At 44.8% G+C, this 19649-nt stretch overlaps 1 protein-coding gene across 1 annotated transcript in view; it reads right to left on the bottom strand.

The window, feature by feature from the left end:
- The window catches only part of GPR39 (G protein-coupled receptor 39), an 83214-nt gene that overhangs the window by 1014 nt on the left and 62551 nt on the right, over window positions 1-19649 (bottom strand). The window lies entirely within an intron of this gene.

Raw genomic sequence — 19649 nt, 5'->3', positions numbered from 1 at the left:
ATATGTATGGATCTTTTTATGGTAATTAAGATATGTTAGGCTTTCTTAAAAATCAAATTCCAGTGGAATTAAATTACGAATGTAAATGAGAAAAACCCAAGCCTAGTCATGAAAGTGTAAGCAGTTTCAGATTATAAATAATGCTTAAAAATGTGGTATCTGACCATGTTGTATTTATATGTAGATATAAATACGTGTTGCTGCATCACTAATGGCATTAAAAAAGGGGTGACTTAAGTGCTGGATGTCTGAAAATTCTGCCTCTGCGGACCAGCGTGCACTCGGTTGCAGCAGTGACGCCACCTGCAGAGCGGCAGCCCAGAAGAAACGTAAGGGCTGAACTTGAGCAGGCTCTGTTCCCAGGCGGGAGACAGGGCAGGGGGAAGGTGCGCATAAGCGCTGGAAATCTTGACATCGTGCATGAAATACCAGGTACACAAAGTAATTCCTCTCAGTGCTCCCGCCACCAAGCGTTACTTCTGAAACACCACACAGCCACCAGTTCACTGTTTCCACTCTGTTTTTCTTCTTACAGGAAACGTGCCTTACATGAACACTTAGAGGGAGCAGAAGGTGCAGGCTGGCTTCCCGGCTGCAGAGGCACAAAACTGTAGAGTACCCTGATGGTGCACGGGTCTCACCTCCCGCAGAGTTCTGTTAATTGTGAGTCTCCTCCAACGTCCAGCCTCCTTTCTCAGCAGAAGCACAGAAGCTTTTTAATTCTTACCTGTCTAGACTGAGTCAGATTGCTCCCATTGAGCAGATCGCTGCAGGGACGCAATTCTGACACAGTGCACACTGATTTTTTTCAAGCCAGGAAAATGGTACTGCGCTAGCGGGAGGACAGGAATGGTAACTGAGGCAGAAAAAAGAAAGGTATTTTTTTTTTTGTAACTTTGAAACTGCCAGGGCTTAGACAGGGTGTGTCCACGTTCTCTCCACCACCACCCCCCCAGCAAAGGTATGAAATATCTTTTTTCTTCTTTTTACAGAAATTAATTTTGTTAATGAAAGCTATAATTACATTAACAAATTTATGATCTCACTAAATGAGCTACCAAATAAACGTCTTTTTGATCATTTGCTTCTGTACTCAATGTCACAGTAATTGTGGTAGAATGGGGAAGAAACCTATCTTAGAGCACTAGCTTCGAGCCCTGGAAGGCTGCTCTTAGTAGCCCAAGTGATAAATGTGTTTACCTTGGCTGTTGCCTGCTCTTGAACTACCGTAACTCTCCTCAGCCAGTCTCTGTTCTCATTCCCATTCCTACACAATCCCATGCCCCTTTGCTCGGCTGCTCTACTCTTCCCCTGCCCTCTTGCCTCACTTTTCAGTACCTTTTGTATCTCTTGTCAAAAGCTGATCTGAAACTTGTGTCAGTCCTGCATGTTTTCTAGCCTTGTTTCTCTGCTGCCAGCTTAACAAATACAGGGACAGCGATCCTAGCAAGGCCCAACAGAAAAAACCAAACACAACTGAGCAGTGATGGGCTTTACAAAAAGGCAGCAGAAGGATGTACTATTCCATTGCAACATTTTCTCCCATGTAACTTAAACACAAAGCCCACCAGGCCTGCAGAATTCTTGTCAAATTTTACCAGATTATCTCTTTCAAGGGAAAAGAAAGTAAGTGCTACAGTGTAATTTTTTTGTTCTTGGTTAGAAACAGGATACTTCATCGTGCTGATTAAGTTTTCTAAATTATGAATGCCGCTGTGAAAAACTGTAAGCAAACAATGCGTGCATTCAGTTTTAAAGCTGAAACGCAGTGCTCTGACATGTCTGAATTTTTGCTTGTATCTGAATTCTTCACCATTGACCTTTCTTATTAGTTCAAACTGCCAAATGCTTAAGATCCCCCTATAGATTCTCCAAACGCTTTTGTTCCGGGGAACTGAACATGTTGTTGTGTACAGCAAGTGAAAAATGAGCTGCTTGTGCCCTTGCACAGCGTGCTGAGGTTACTCTTTTGGAGGGGAGGGAGATGTCTAAAACTTTGTTTTTTTCTAGGGATGAGTAATTGTTCATTTTTACACTTGGAAAAAAAAAAAAGTTTGTTGATTCAAAGGAGATGTGCCCTGTAAATAAACATGCTGACAAATTCACGGTATTTTTTCCAACTGTTCACACTTGATGTGGAAGTACAAAGTAAACTGAAGTGCATGAGAAGAGCACATCAGAACAGCTTTATGTTCAGGCCTTGGCATATTAAACATTTTGGCCGAATTACTGCCACCATCTCTTTGAACTCGTACATAGGCTGTAGGAGTCTGTGTTTAATGCACGGAAGGTGCTTCAAACAACGTAGTATCAGCTTGAATATAAACCAAACTGCATCTTACGCCAGTACCGCTGCATTTTTCCCTTGAGCTTGCTGCCTGCTAGGAATTAAACTCCTTCACATTTCATCTCTTATCCAACTTGCCCTTCCACTCCATCCTATCGATGTGAAAAAAATTAGTAGCTCCTTTTCCCCCCCCATTTCCATGACTACTCTGCTGAAGTGACACACTACATGAGAGCAGAGATTTATCTTCCACAGAATAATGAAGTTTATAAACAAAGTAATGCTGTGGTCCAGTGATCTCCAGCACTGGTGCTTGAAATTTCCAACACACATTTGAATCACTTGCTTTAATCATGAAAAGTGCCTTAGACCACACCAGTGAGAGCCAGGAGCCCTCACGTTACCTAGTTGACTATGTGTAAGTAAACACATCTCAACCTTTAAGAAAGCACTTGAGCTTACAATTCATTTAACATTGATGAAGATACTTCAAGGTAACAAAAAAAACAACCAAAAGACGTGAAAAGATCCCTGATTCAAACCACTTTAAGCAGCTAAGCCTTTAAACCAGCCACAAAAGAGTTTACCCAAAACAGGAATTATCACATCCACTACTATTTTAATGGGGAAAAAAACGCTACGCCAAACCTCTTTAAAAATAAATACACTGATTTAACAATTATTTAAATTTTGGTATGGTTGTAACTTCCTAAAAGTGGATCTTACAGTATTAATTCTTAATACGTGACAAAGGATCACTTATGTAGTAAAATAAACCCGGTGTTTAAGTGCCAATAATATAAATATGCATTGCTGGCACAGAATAGGAGTTGGCAGTCATCTGTGCCTTAGCAATAGTTTTTTATTACTCAGAACACTCCTCTGGGCCATAGGGGAGTGAATTAAATTCATTATGAACTTTATTGGAAAGGATTTTAAATATATGCAAATGTCTGGCAGATAAAGAGGGCTTCCTTCTCCACCCTTCCAGATTTCGCTTGCTCTTCTACTGAATAGTTTTTTGTCTGATTTTCTGCACTTAAATCTGTCTCCTTTTACCGTCCAACACGTACTTCCCCTCTTTCCTGGCCGCTGCCAGCCGTCCCACAAACTTGGAATTGTCTACAACATTGTAGCTGTCACTAGGAAATGCCAACACGTGTTATTTGGCTGCCATGGCCCCATTAACCGAGGCTATGGCCGTGACCTCCTGTACGTGCTCCTCTGCCCGTGCCACTTAACGCTGACCGACCCGGTGCACCAAGGCCTGCCGGACTCTGCCACCGTTCTCATCGCAGTTAGCCTAAGCAGCATTAAACCTCAGATTTTGCTTTTTTTGTGATTTAATTAATGGCACAAAGGCAGGTTCTCAACATCTGCTTGTAAACTGACATTTAAATGGCAATTGTCAGTGGAATATAAGCATATGGTTACTGAGCTATGAGTCAAGTGCAAGCAGCAATGCAGTTGGTTCACAGGGAGGTGTTTTTTAGCACTCGTTTCACATTTGCATACTTTGCCCGACTATACTCAAAGATACAACATGACATTAATGCCCTATGCCTTAGTCACAAAGTCTTCCAAGCATGCACCAGGGGAACTGCCTCCCAAGAGAGGAAAATACCCAGCCCATCCCTCATTATTAAGTTTACCATCATAAAGCAACACTAATCGTGAGGCAAGTGCTTGGTCCCTACTTAATTCTGCTACAAACAGCTTTGGAAACGCAAGCAAATAGCTCTCCTGGCTAATCAGGTTCTTGATGGTCATAGTATCAGTCACTGCTGATTCGGAGGAGGAGAAAAACAAAGACGCCAGTACTAATTAAGAACGTTACTTTCAGGAGCTGGGGTTTGGCATGTAATTACGTACGTTTATTATTTAACCCAGGTCTCAAAACTTTTGCTTCTCATTAGAAATAGGGACATAAGGCATTAGTTTATTGCCTTTCTAGCTTTTAGGAAAAGAAGAGTCAAGCCACAAAACGCAGTCTTCAGTCACTGAGATGACCTTCCAACTGCAGATCAATGCAGTGCTGTCTTCCAGCATCTGCAGCTGCTCTGTGCCTCCACTGCTGCAGTTGCCTGCATGTGAGAAGGCAGCTACCATATGCTTATTGTCTGCTGACAATTGTCATTTAAATGTTAGTTTACAAACAGCTGTTACTTTCGCTGCTGTGAGCCTGACTTGTAAGCGCAGCAAAGAAACCAACCAGAATGATACCAAACGGCTGCTGGCACTGCTCGGCAGCGCTGTCAGCAGCAGGGGCGACGCAGACTGCACCTCCTCAGCGGTGTTACACTGAGGAAGACTGGAGCACCTCAGGGAGGGCACTGTCCTCTCTGCCTTTCAGCCTCCAGGACTTCCTACCAGTGCTTATTCTGGCAGGTAAGTTTGGAGAAGTTTCTCTGGTCTGCCAGCAGCTGGGTAGAATTTCAGATCCAAACTTTCACCTTTCAACAGCTTTTGGTGATTATCAGGTGTTCAGCCACCAGCCACATACACAGGTGACTCAAACCCCTCTCTGACCAGCAGCAACTAGCTGTCGATGAGCAGAAGGGGTGCAGGCGGTGGGAGAGGAACACACCTTTTACTGCTGCTCCCGCTCTGTTTACTGCCCACCCTTCAGCTCCCTCTGTTTCAGGTCAGGAGGTTCACAAGCAAGATCCAGAGAGGAACAGCAGCATTTTTTCAGTGCTTCTGTGGAACTTAACATTTCTGCCTCATTGCCAGGGCTGGGATCGCCACACAAATGGGTCCCTATAGCATAAATCGTGTGCTAAAAGGCCTCTGCAGATCTCAGACAACTCTCGTGACGTTCAGTGCCATCATGCCTGCGTCCGTTTTGTGCAGCCTGCCCTCACTGTCTGGCTACAAAACCTCTGTGGTCTTGTTCTCTAAGATCTAGCATTAGGATAAAAAGGCAACGGGACAGATCAGAAGGATAATCCTTCAGACACAGTGAAGTGTCCACACACACTGCTTGGAACAAATGCAGGAGGCCCAAACAGGCCACCAAGTTCTATTCAGGTACTTGAGTGCCCATAAATAAAGTTCCAGCTGGCATGCAGACGCAGAGTGCCACACCTACCGCAGGCGTGAGGAAAGCTCATCACAAGGCTCCTAACAGATCCGCAGGTGTCCCCCCGTTCAACGCTAACAGCACCATTTCGTAGGCAGTGAGTCACAGCTGGGTCTCAGAATCTAAGTCTTGTCAATTTGTCCCCTGCACTCCGCACACGTCCGTGCTGCCAGCTGTTCAGTGGCTCGCTCTTGGTTACAGAGCTACTACAGGAAGCACCCCCAAGTTAACTAGTCTGTAAAACAGAAGTGGTGGCTTTGCTGCCCCTGCCACTAGTGACAGTTAACTTCACGTTTCCCAAAAGTCACTCACTCACTCCTGTATTCAGTGCATAGTGTGTCACAGCCATCAATAATGGTTTTGCTTGAGTGAGGGCTGCAGTGTGCTCCGTGGGCAGGATAAAGCATCTGATGAAGTTTAAAATGGGAAAAGAATACTAATATAAACCTCCCTTTTCCCTCTCAACCACATGCAAGTTTCTTCTGCTGAAGGACAAACATTATTATAATAATAATAAGCACATATTGATGTGTGTTGAGGTGAATATAAAAATGTATTAACCTGAGAGATAAATATTGATATTGCTTTCTCTGTGTCAATATTTAGTTCAAGGGACAATAAATTCTGATAGTCACTGAAACAAGTCAATACATGCATTGCTACATACATTTTGTATAAGCTCAAATTATTCGGCAACTCTTCCTTTTATCCTCAACTTTCTGAATCACAGCTTGCCTTTCAAAAATGCTTCTCTGGAAGGGAAGGAAGCAATAACCAACTGTCCCTACTCAGGCAGCAACTACAGGGAGAAGAGAAGATACAGTGTCTATCTCCCAGCGATTTCCCCATCAGAGTTTCTAACCACCAGGGATCTGCAGGCTCACTTTGGGGTGTGACACTGGAGCTGGGCTGGCTGCTAAGTGCAGCCTCCTCAGAAGACGGGAGTTTCCTCGTCACTGCACATCAGCAACTTGCTGCCTTTGCTGAAGCCCCCACCTCACGTGCAGACCACATGCACGGGGGTTCCGCTGGCAAAGTTAAACTGAGATAAAATCCAGCCCCTGCTCCTGCTGGTGCTGGTACTGCAGGGATAACAAGAACAAAGAGGTAGCGAGATGACATTTCTGTCACCTGCACAAGCAGGCAAATCTCCAAGCACTCACTGAGAGGCTCTGGCAAATGCCCCACAGCCCTCCTCAGGATGGGTTTAAACTGAGTGGAAGCCAGTAACAAACTAGTTACTGTTATAAATACTGCGGGAAGGATCAAGCATATGGCCTGGGACAAACAACTGGAAACCAACTCCATGCACATCCGAGCCTGTCAACAGCTTTCAGCAAAAAACCCCCATGGGCCAGCAACTCGCACAGCCCTCGGAGGGACCTGGGTCCATCTAGTGCTCCTTGTGCCCCTCCCAGCCTCAAGGGTGCTGTACAACCAGGCTGTGTCTCATGAGCAAGCACAGCTGGGTGATAAGACAGTGCTTTCCCACGAAGTGGCATAACAAATGAAAGGCGCTGAGAGGAACCAAGATGCCTCTTGGTGCAATAAATGAACCAAAGCTGCAAGGTTTTAATAAATATGTTGCTGTTCTGTTGCACACAAAGTCATCTTTCTTCCAACTGAAAACACCACTAATGTTCTCATTAAATCACCAATGCTAAAGCAATGCATGAATTCTTCCCATAAGCAGATGTTTTTTCCTCAAAACAGCAACGTGTTCATGTGTGGGACAGTGACGACATGGGGAATTTATGTATTTTTTCCTTGTTAAAAGCTTCCATAAGTAACTGGCATTGTCAACACATATTGAGAAGAATTTCACACAAGTATTTGCCACCCTCGGCATCAGAAAACCACCAGCAGCTGCTTTCAATACCTCATTTCACAGGTGACTACATGCCAATGTAAATCAGCACTAAGGCCCAGGAGATGTTAGTAGAATCCAAAGTGTACATCTTCTCACTTGGATTGACCTACACTCTCCCCCCCTCAAACAGCTTTAAAGGGTGCTACGCGGTCACTGAGACCAAACTGGCTTGTCAGAGGTTTTGGCCCAGTGTTGTGTCACTAGGTCAAATCAATGCCACAGCAAAGAACAGCACACCCACAAACCCTCTCTCCACTTGAAATCCCTGCATCACCCAACAGTTTGCTTAGTTCAGGCCCTCCCTGCCCTGCTGCACACATTTCTTCTCCTTGACTGACAACAAAAAGCTGCTCTAGGCTGGACACAGCACAGCAATATGCCATCAGCTACTCAGCAGCAAAGGGTGAGGTGAATTTTGTGTTTCCAGCAACCTGATCTCTAATAGAAAGTAATGCTGAAGAAACCTGCCCAGAAGAACACCTGCGCTTTCTTGCAGAGTGGTGGTGCTTCAGTCTACACTGTGCTTCAAGTCCTCTACAACTGATAAGCAATGTATTGGGTTGTGAAACACAAACATTCCCAATAAACAAGGAGATTATCAGAGACTTACATGGAGCCTGAACCAAAGTTTCAAGTCTGTGTATCATTGGTCCGTCCAGCTGGGACTTACAGGACACTACAGGAAAATCTTTTCTGACTCGGCAGCATCAAAACATAGCAGCTTCTGGGGTTCCCATCACACACTTCTCCACAAGCATCAGCAAACAGGGCTTTTCAGAGGAATAAGCTCTCTGTGCTTTGCACTGTCACTTAACAGCCCCCACCCGTTAGGTACAGTGATACCGGATGCATCGGAAGTTGTCAGGGAAACACAGGCAGGCGGAATATAATTAGTGAGGACACAAGTGTTAACAGTTCTACTTCTTAGCAATTTAAAATATCTGACAATTATCTTCAGTTCTTACCAGGGTCAAGTTTTGCTTCTCAAATATTTTTAAATACTGCCAACACTAGTGCAAACACTAGAAAAAGCTAAAAATACTCAAGAAATTTCATGACAAATACCATTACTGAACATGAGCAGCCTTTTTGTAAAACAGTGATTAAATTCACGGTACGATTTTAAAAGCCACACATGCTCCTGCGTTACTAGAGGAAATCATGTTAGTTTTAATACTCCACACCGGGTCGGTGCAGCGGGCGCTGCCCCCGGGCGGGACGGAGCCCGGGCCCGCCGGCTCCCAGCCGGGCCCGCCGCTGGCCGCGGCCGAAGCCCCCGGCACGGCAGGGGACAGCGGGAGAAGCCGGCACCGCCCCGGCGGGACGGGAGAGAGGAGCGAGGCCCCGGCAGCGGAGCGGCCCCGCGGCACCCGGGCCGGGCGGCGGCGGGGGGGGCTCCCGGCGCCGGAGCGGAGCCGCCCCCGGGCCCGCGGGCAGCCCCCGGCCGGGCGGGCCGTGCCCCGGGGCCCGCGGAGCCCCGCGGGGGAGCGGCCGTGAGGAGCCCTCCCGGGGCGGGGGCCGGGGGGGACGAGCCCCCCGGGGGGCCGGGGGTGTTCCTGGCCGCCCCGCCGGGGCGGGTGGCGGGCGGTGGCCCCGTGTCGGGACACGGCGAGCGCTGCCCGCGGCCCGGGAGCCCCCCGTGGCCCCGCTCTGCCCGGCCCGGCGGGGGGCAGCGGCAGCGCGGCGGGGGCACGGCGCGGCCCGGCACAGCGGTGCTACGACCACAGGTTTATCCTGCTCTTCAGCCTTATTCTTCCAGCCTCAAACCCCACCCTGCCCCCGCGGAAGGTGCCGTTTGGCGGACGCTCCCCGCCGCAGGCAGCCGGCTGCCGCCCCCAGCACCCCCAGCGGGCGCGCCCCCCGCCCGGGCCAGCCCTGCAGGTCACGGCCAAGGTCACCTTCCTGGGGACCCCCAGCCCTGCGGACGAAGCAAGCTAGGCACTGCACTGCCAAGGCTGCCAGGAGACGTCTGGAAAAGGGAACAGGGAAATTGCATGCACTCCCTTGTCCTTTTTGGTGCCTTCCCTCACATCGGTGGGTAAATAGTCCTGAAATCCTTATGCCTCACAGCAAACACCACCTTGGCATTTGAAGCGCCGGTCAACTGTTTCATTCAGGTGCCCATCTCATGCAGTTTGTCAGTAAAAGCTACAAAATCCAGCATCTACTTTTGTGTCATTCATTTCCCTTCACTACGGCAACTCTCCAGTAAAAACAAGAAAAAGATCTGTATCAGGGCTACTCTGGTGAAAAGAAGATCGAAAATATTGTGGAAATATACACAGACTCAGTACCAGAAGACATACCATGGTATAATAAATAATTTTTAAACTGCTAATTTTTAGCAATCTCAACATTCCAGCTGTCAGAAAAGACATGCTTATTGGAAATTGCTTTTTGCATTGAGAAAGTATTTTTTAAAAACACTAATAAGAACACAAATGTGTAGAAGGGAGCAAGTTTAGTTGTTATTAATGCTTCTTCCTTGCAAAACAAATTCTTGCCATGGTTGCTTTGATTTTCTTTTAGATAGAGTGAAGACTTGTTTTCTTTCTGCATTGGCGAAACAATGGGAAAAATACATCTTCCATATAAATCTCATTTAAATTCTGCATTCTAACTAGCAAACACAATTTGGAATTGAGAGGTTTTTTGTTTTTACATTACAAAATCGGCTGTTGCAACATTAAACAGCTCATCTATTGCAATTCAGCAGGAGAAATCATTGAACAATCAACTGCAGAATACAAATACAGAAAGACAATATATTAGCTCAGCAGATACATAAGATACTTGAGAGCGCCGGCAAAAAGACAGGCTAGAGTGCTATGTTATATGGAACCGATCATCATGGGGGAACCAACAAAGCTCTTCCTAAATGAGAGCGATACTATCAATCTCCAAGTCAGATTTTTGTACCAAAGCCCCTCAAATGAAGAAAATTTGCTGTTTTCCTTCAGCAAGTGAGATTAAAATGGAATTATTGATGCAGAAATAGTAGCAAGATCATGCTAGCCAGCTGCTTTAAAAGAACAAATGCAATTGGTGTTTACGTTCAGCAGCATAAGTGAGAAGACAAACCAAAGCAAACTGCCTTAAAAATTACATGCAGTTATCCAAATTCTCCACCAAAACCCGCAACAGGAAGCAGGATCCAGGGAGTGAAAGAGCAGAAATGTACCGAGGCAGACGCGGCACCAGTGGCACACGAGGTGACAGCTTGCTGGCTGAGCTTTGAGACTGAAGGCCCATTTATTCTCCTCTGTCCCTGAGGAAGGTGACTGTGTCAGTCCAGTAAGATACGGGTACTCCAGTTTCCCTTGATGGGAGGAAAAAGGGTGAAAGTGCTGCACTGGATGAAGCCTCCCATTTTTTCCTCCACCCTGATTTACAGTCTGGCCACAGCAGTGACACGTGCTGGAGCTAACCCCCACTGCGTATGGCTTGCCTTTGCAGCTCTACTATCATAACATATTTTATGTATTTATTGAAGCGGGTGAGGCTGGCTGTCGCGATCAGAAGGTGGTACTTTTTTTTTCTGTGTACCCACAGAAACTGTGGGTACAAACAGGTCCCACTCCAAACCGGCACATGGGAGCCACTAGTCCCCAGGAGCTAATCCTCAGATACAATCTTCCAGGAAAGCATCTACACAGTCCGAATATTTCCTTTTACCCACTAGCAACCTGGCATGAGCAGGTGAAAGGCTGCCTGCAGGACTCTCACCTTCTTCTGAACACACCGACAGCCTGCTCTTCCTGACAACAGCAGCCTTTTCCTGCTCTGAACAGATTCCTCTCCTTTTTGGAGGGAAAACAATAAACAAATGTAGTCAAAACAAAGTTTCACGCATTTTCAGAACCAGTTTGTTCTAAGGATTTAAGGAAGAACATAATCTGCAGGAGAGTGAGGAAGACTTTCTTGCCTGGAAGCAGTGTCATGAGAAATGAAATTGGGTATTTCGGGGTGGCAGGTGGCTATCTTTTGGAAAAGGTGAGGAGAGAGGGAATGTCTGATTCAGACATCTCCAATACAGCCACAGTAGCAATTCCAATGCCAAATTCCAAAGAACAAATTCCAGTCTGACTCCTTGAAGTATGTCCTGGCTGTTACACTAATGGCGGAAACATAAAGTAACTATCACACAACAAGGCAATTTTATTCTTTGAATTAGGCCTAACCTTTGACAATTTGGATTGAAGCCTTGGGTAGTGGTGAAGCTACTCGAAATCGCACTAAGAGAAATGACCTGGCCAAACACTGCTTGTTTGCAGCTTCCCCTGAGAAGGCTATTCAGGGAGCAGTAGTATTTTCATTGCAGCAAAGTCTCTTCTCTGCTAACACCTGAATCTCCTTTTATTTATATTTCAGAGCTGTCCAGAGAATCCTAATGAGTGCAAACATGTCAAAACCTCCTTTCTCAAACCTTTTCAATGAATACATACACAAGATAAAGAGTATTCCTCCCCCTCGCCACAACCTTGGCAGCAGTCTAATTCAAAGTCTGCGAGATTCAGTCTCCCCGTATCAGGTGAGACGGCGAATGTGCTCTGCGAAATGGCATTCAAACACACACCTGTACATGGATCCGCCGAGCACGCGGGCACAGTTTGGTTTGGGAGCGTTGTGTCTGTGCTGTGATATTTGCACTTTGCTTTCAGCTAGCTGCTGGGGGCTTCCAAAATGTCTCAGCTAGCTGGCGTGCAGCAATAGCTCGCAGCAAACGTCAGACAGCATTTCTTCCTTTCCTCCACAAGTGCAATCTCAGCTTTCTATCTCAGTATTAGTGAAAGATGTCAGCTTATTTTGTTATATATAATTTATTCGAAGTAAACCCCCTTATAATGCTTTTTAACTTCAGAAAAAACAGTGTGTACTCCTTTCTTTATCCAAGCCATACAGGGTACATTTTTTGCTGGCCTATTAACTCTTTTATTTCCTTGAGGTGAATCCACAGCTAACTAGAGTATTCCAGGTGGAATTGGAGCATGCAGCTCGCTCTATCTTTTGTAGCACCTTTCCAAGAAACACTAAGAACTATACCATATTACTGCAGACCTGAGAAAACTAATTAAGCCAGAACACCAACTACCCATCAGCTTGCTCTCTCCCTCTCTCCTAGAAAACACAGGAATAAGACAGTGCTTTTTAGAGGAAATCTATAAACAAGGATGTGGCAATGCATTTGATTCAATTATGCCATTTTTAATGTAAATTCTGGAATCTGGTGGTAAATATGGTGGGTTTTGGAGCACAGTGGTGCAGGGGATTTTAACAAGGACTAACTCTACCCTACTGTGAATTACAAAACACTTTTCTTCTTGCAGTCCCACACAGCTGGCTCCAACTTCAGGCACACAGAATGACAGTGATGGAGAAAAGACTTTTGCAATAACCCTTTCACATATAATAAATATATGACTATGAAAAAAAGCAAGATGACCACTAAATATCAGTATTCACAGCAAGTGAGAGGGCAATTATAAGCTTTGGGAACTTTCCTATGCATTTATATAGCACCTTAAGTTCAACTGCTGGTCTTCAGTTTGACCTGTACCATGGCAGAAATAGATAATCCTATTACTTCTGACATTGCTACATAATTAAGTAGCTGCTCTGCCCCCATTAACATAGCTATATCCACTAGACTTTGATTTCTCATCCTCTTTCCAGAATGGCCTCTTACTTTGAAATAAGTTCTTCTACTCAGACCTATCAACTAAGACATCTTGGGAAGCAAGATTTTTTAGATACCTTCTTCCTGAGCTTTGTAAGGTTTTCACCTACTAATGAGTGAAATTCTAACTCCCAAGAGCTAACAGAACTGATTTTTCTTAAAATATTCAAGATTAAGAGATGAAAACAAAAAGTCTAGATCATCTTCTCATGTGGCAATAAAATCCCTTAATCATTAAGTCATGTAGCAAAAAGACAAGCAGCTCTCTCCTAAGAGACCAGAGCAAAAATGGACTCTTACGTCCTTGAAGTCAGACAGCCAAGGGGTTAGACTTGGTGCTACAGTGACCCCCAGGCAGCTGTGCCAGGGGCAGCAGGATGCCCTTACAAACCCTGCCTCCCACCTCTAAAGTCAGGGAAAATTATTTTTGGTGCCTGCACCAGTAAAGCCTATTACAGCAAAACACAGCAGGAGATCTGTTCATGGCACTGATGGGATCCTCGATCTCTTTACTAATGTAGCTGGAACACACAAGGTCCTCTAATTTGCTGCCACACACTAAGCAAATAATGTCACCTGATTTGCTACAAGAGTCTTCCATCTAAAGAATCCCCCTAAATCCAGAGACAGCATCTTCAAAAAAACAGGCATTTCTTTCCTACTGCTTTCCATTTACCCAAGTTAACTTTATTGGACAAAAAATCCTGCAGAGGTGGAAACTAATTCAAGGTAGGTAAAAGCAATCATTTACACTAGTAAACAATAGAAACAACACAGAGGAAAACCATATTTTAAAAGGCTGATGCGTAACACTGGGATTGCACTTGCTCCAATACCCTACGCCACCTCATTACCTCAGTGATTGCAGAAATCCTGTTACACTCACTTGGAACACACAGCAATGACATCAGACGCTGAATGCAGCTGAAGACCTATTTAATTAGCAGCTGATCACAAAGACCAAAATTTACCCACTTGTATCTTCTGATAAGAGGAAAACTGTTTCAGTTCTTACTAGTGTAGCCATATTTCTACAATATATTGTATTATTTTTAAAATTCTGTGTGCAGTCAATCATATTACCATGCCCTACAGGAGTCTTTTGCTAACTGCTTTAAAAAAAAAACAACAACGCACACAGTGTGGAAAAGCATCACAGTGTACTATGAAGACTTTTGCTTAATTTTACATTCTTTATTTGGCCAAAATAGTAGCTGTTTTGCACTCCAACTCACATTTGTAATAAAAACCCCATTCAGCTGCTCATATACTAAAGAAACAATTCATGACTGAATAATGTACCAATTCAAAAGCAATCTCTCTAAGCTACAGGAAACCTCTCGAGTTGCTAGTCTGAACAAAATGAAGCCTCAACAAAATGAACCACTTTGAAACTAAATGAAAATTTAGCAAATTGATCTGAACAAGAAAATCTTATGTACAAAGCAATGTTTTTAGCCACAACAGAAAAGCCTGTTAGAGATCACGTTTTTTAAAAAAAAAATTACACCAGTAAATCAAAAGATGGTGTTATTGTTTGCTCATTTTTCTAAAGCAGGATATTTCATTTTATAAGGGGATAGTGGGTTTATAAGTTTGTGCTTAAACAGCAACTGGCAAGTGCTGAAAGAAAAAAAACAGCCACTGAAACATTGGACGTTTTCTCAAAAAGGATGTTCTCTCTTGCGGCTTTGATTTTTAATCCACATTTTGGTGCACTTGGCATCTCACAAACCTCTCAGCTCCAAAGTTACTCTGACATCAGTACACCAGCAGTCTGCCCAATCTAAGAAAGTGTTTGCTTTGTGCACTGCCATAAGCTAGTGGAGCAAAATGACTGCAGTTCAAAATTATGAGGTTGCTGGAGCAATTTATATCACCAAGACAAAGAGCAGAGGGAGGGACAAGATGCAAATGTTGGAGATGCAGTCATCCAGCAGTGCAGCAGGAAAGTAAAGGGTAAAGGAAGATGGGGAGAGAGGGACAGTAAGAGAGGAAGGTTGAAGGCAGTGATCGTATCAAGAATCACTTATTTTTCCGAAGCGGCATGCCACAAGAAAATGCTATTCCCACTGATCCAGTAAATTGTTCTGTTTTCCATGGAGGTGGCTTCAAGGAAATAAGGGGCTAGTAGAAAAAAGGTCTAGTCATGCAAAAGCACAATTTGCAGTTGGAAGCTGAGTTTGAACAAGAGTCAGGCGAGAACACCTTTAGGCAAGACACATAGCTCAACCTCATCTGGGACTACTAGGGCCTAAAATGGCAGTTACATGATTAGCAAGCACAAAAGGCTTTTTAAATTAAAAAAAGTAAATAAATAAGGCCAGCAGGCTGAAGGCTGAGTTAAGAGGTGTCAGTGCTGGTGTATGTGCCAGCGCTGGTGTATGTGCCAGCAGCAGGCAGGGTCTCTTTCCCAGATTGAGACACATACTGGGTTGGGCTTTAAAGAAAGCCACTTCCTGACCTGGCCCCAGGGACAAAATTAAAAGTCTGTTGTAACAAGATGAGCAGCGGCATTAGACATGTGGGACTTAAAAGGACATTTTACCCATCTGAACCATTAAGAGGAAGGATCTGCATTGTATATGTACGGAACAAGGGATTATTTTTTTTTTCTAATTAAGTGGTATTGAAGTACGCAAACTCTCTCTCTCACTCTGCTTGAATTACTGTTCTACAATGACAGTTTACTTTTAGTTCCACACCTGGAAACAGGAGAAAATCAAGTGATAAGCTGCCAACGATGGTCTCAAAATGGAAAGCACTTTACCCAAGAGTTCCTTGGAGCCTGCTGAGCTGGCACTGCAATATAGCAGATCCGGCAAGATTATCAATTAATGACTGCAGTTGAAGCCAGTTAACGACACTGTAACAAACTCCATTGGTGCACACTCTGCCTTGATGTTTTTAAAGGAGAAGAGAGAAGAAAGCTACTGCCTTCAGAAGGTGTTTCAAGAACATATGGAATTAGCAACATGCTTTTCATGAGCACTAAGCACGCCCTGCGGTAAAGAAAACTTCCTGTGATCCCAAGATCCGCAGGTACCTCAGACCTGAGACAAATCCCCAGAGAAGAGCAATGGCCTCCACCCTCAGTCTGGTGAGAACTGGAAGCCAGGCTCAAAGCACTTCCCAGGGATGACAGACTGCTGGGCCAAAGCAGCAGCCAAACACCATGGGGACTGTCCCCAAGATCAGTGTGATGTGCAAGAGGAGCATGCATGGCTCCCGTTTGGTACCACAGCATTCATGCACAGGCAACACTGGCTGGAACACTGCTGTGCCCACCTGCCCTACTAGGAATAGGGTCAGGGATAGCAAAATCTCTGCAAAAAAATGGACCGGTTTTCTAATGTCTGCAGTTGTCCATTCAGAGGAGCAGCTTCCCCACACCGCTGGCTGGCCAAGCACAGTGAGAGTCCACCCTCCCACGTCTTCTTGGGAAGTCCCTGTCCCGAGCCAGGACAGGGGTCTGAGGAGCCTCTCTTGCAAGCCAGCAATCATTTACACCGTATTACCAACACCCTGGAGCAAAAAGGGAGCATCAGAGTTGGGAGAAAAGAAAACCAGAAAAACCCCCGAGGCCAGAAAACAAAACACTGGCACAAAGAAACAAAGCACAGTGGTGAAGATTTTCTGTCTCCTAGAAACAGTTTCAAGAAAACCCCACAGCTTGTTTATGCTGATCCACTCTGGGTTTTGCTTGCCCCACCAGCCAATTTGGCGCCCTCCCCAACGGTGTGCCTTTGGTTTCCAGTGTAATGTGTCTGGGAAATCTAATTGTTTCAAGAGGCACTTTCTAGCTCATGAAGTTCTTTAGAGCTGCCATGCTCCGAGGCAATCAAAGTGTCTAAATAAAAATGCAGAACTGTGCTCAAGCCAGAAAGCCTTCCATGGAACCAAGAGAGTGTTTTCCCCATTCAGCACAGATCCAAGTAGCTCACAGTTTGCTTCTGTCAATACCAGTCATGCACTGAGCACATACACTAGTACAGAAGGGTGCAACATCTTACACTCTTGCAGCATGCCAGTACAACAGGATTAACACCAGGGACATGAATGCAAGATACTAGCGGCCAACACACACACACACTCATGATAAACACGCATACACAACTTAAGCTGTTCTTTCTTGAAGCTAATGGAAAACCTCATTTAATATTGCATGTAGAAATGCCTGATAGTTGTAAATAACTTTTTCTGTGTTTGGTTCATACATAATGAAACAGCAGTGAGCAAGTGTGATTCAGTACTCAAAAGAAGAGGCTGCTCAAGCAAATGGATCTTCAAGCCTGCATGCCAGTCACTCCCACCGTGCCACAGACTAATGGATTTCAGAGACAAAACACAAGTGTTATACCTTTAACTATTAGATTTGTCATGCAGCTTTAAAGCAAAATAATTCCTGCTTCTAAAGCAGGAAGGTCCTATTCTCTCCAACTGAAAATGCAAACTGTTAAGTTCACTTTTGATTAGAAAAACAAGACCAGCAATAACACACAACCATAGCTGCGCTTCAGAAAAAGAGAAAACATAAAGCCTTGAAGCTGAAGGTCACAGTTGCTCCTTCCAAAGGCCTCTTCAGTAGAGGAGTTTAACATTTCTTGTTACTTCAGTCAGGCCATAAGCTAGTTTTTTGTTAAAGGGCTCTCATGCTGAAACTAAGCACAACATGCTCCCTGGCCTGGTGGAGCACCAAGTCCCTTTAAGACACTGCTTCTTGCCTTCTAATCCACATACAGTTTGAGCTGTCAGGACCAGGACATTGCACCAGGCTGGGGACTGCACCCGTCCCCAAGCAAACAAGTGTCTTACATCCAAACATGTACAAATAGCACTCCCTAGCAGTGGCACCGAGCTGCTTTATTCCAGTGGCACCACAGCTGTACTGTGCTGGGCACAATACAGACCCCAGGCAGAAAGGTAATTCCTGCCTGAACACAGGAAAACAGTTGAAACTGGAAATATCCTGGTAGAGGCCTGCATGAGAGAATGCAATAGGTATTTATCCTTTCTCTTTAATAGATTGGAAATAGAAGACGCCACAGGTGTTAAAAATTTCCCCAACATCACAAAGCACTGTCCTGTGGCAGAGCATTAAACAGACCTGGATGTCCACATGAAGCCTTTCCTTCTCAGCTCTGACATCTTCCTGGACAAACTTACCAGCCAGAGCAATGGGCAAGTATTACTGCAGCCCTTTCCCATGGTTAACACATTCAGACTATGCAGACAGACTTCTTTTCAAACCTCTTAAAAAACACCCCCAAAATCAAAATCTTACTGTTTAAAAAAAATAAGAATTCGAAGTTCCATAATTTACATGGGATGTCTCCATACTTGTTAGGTGTTAAATGCTTTACAACAACAATTAAATGACTTGAAAACAAAACCAAGTGACAGGTATATTTTTCAAGATCACTGATCTTTCAACTAGGGGGAAAAAATCCCAGCTTTAATTGCATGAAGCTGCGTATCATACTTCCCTCTCTTGAGATTTCATTATAGGCCTGAAACCAGAGAATTGCATTGCCAGCTCTTGCCTGCTCTTCCAGCTATTTCTGGTTTTTAATAATTATTCATTAATTGCACACTATGATAAGATCCTTGCTGTTTTGAAACATTTTCCCTCTGGCCCCCATACTATTAAAGACCCTGATTGCCTGCCAACAGCGTAAAATTAAAAATCAAAGCACTACCTCTGAAAGGTTTAATATGTGCCACATTGAAAGAGTTTCTACAGCTTACAGCCATGTAATTGCATCACTGGCTAACTGCACAATCTCTCTCAGCGTTTGAAATGTTTTCCTTTGAAACATTAGCCAGCTGAGAGCAGAGGTTTTGTTTAACACCCTGATTTACTCTCTGTGCATGCCAGAGTTTTGTCCTTCCCCACTTCTCTGCTTTGCCTGGGGCAGCTGAGGGAAAGGCCTGGCCACAAGGCACCCTGCTCCTGCTGTGGAGAGCAACCAGGGAGAGAAGAGTCACCAGTTCAAGCAAGAGATTAAAAATAAAAGCATTTTATCAGCTGAACATCCTCTCTACCCACCCCTTGTAAGCAGGTGTTTTTCTGCCTGTTGAATCCTCTTCTCCTTGCCATGACAGACTCCCCTCTCCCTTTCCTGGTGCCACATGGACCTGCTGCTCCTGCCAAACTGGCAGCCCCTGAAACCTCCTCTCCTACCCTGGGCTGCCAAACCTGGCTGGACCCAGCCTGCTCAGCCCGCAATCACAGGAGGCATTTCCATTCAACCGTCAGTCTTTTGTTTATGGCTCTCCTCTTGAAAAGGGATGAAGTTTCCTCACGTTGCCAGTGGCCACGCAAATGAGTGGGTGTACCTGTGCTGCTGGCTGGAATAAACCACAGCGGCTCCAGTGACAGGCAGCAGTTCACAATTGTGTTCTTTTGCTGAATCCGCTGAGATCCTAAACACTATTTCTTCACCTAAAGATCTCATTTCTAAATTTTATTTCTTCTTCGTAAGGGTCATATTGGATAAGGACAGGTCACCAACGACCAGCTTAGCGTATGCATCTTTACTACTGAGGCAGCCTGAAGAAATTTTTGCAATTGAGTTGATCAAAGCTGGTTTAGACAAAGAAAACTGTGGAGACATAGCTTGCATTGATCGAAGTGTAGTCATGATGGGCCAAAGGGGAATAAAGATGCCCTTCACACAGTTTGGCTGCTTTAATGATTTCAATATTAACAGTGTTCTTTCCCAGAAAAAGG

Source organism: Falco cherrug, chromosome 8 (assembly GCF_023634085.1).
Source record: "Falco cherrug isolate bFalChe1 chromosome 8, bFalChe1.pri, whole genome shotgun sequence".
Classification (NCBI taxonomy): Eukaryota; Metazoa; Chordata; class Aves; order Falconiformes; family Falconidae; genus Falco; species Falco cherrug.
Note: the sequence above shows the minus strand (reverse complement) of the source record. Positions and strands in the feature narration are given on the sequence as shown.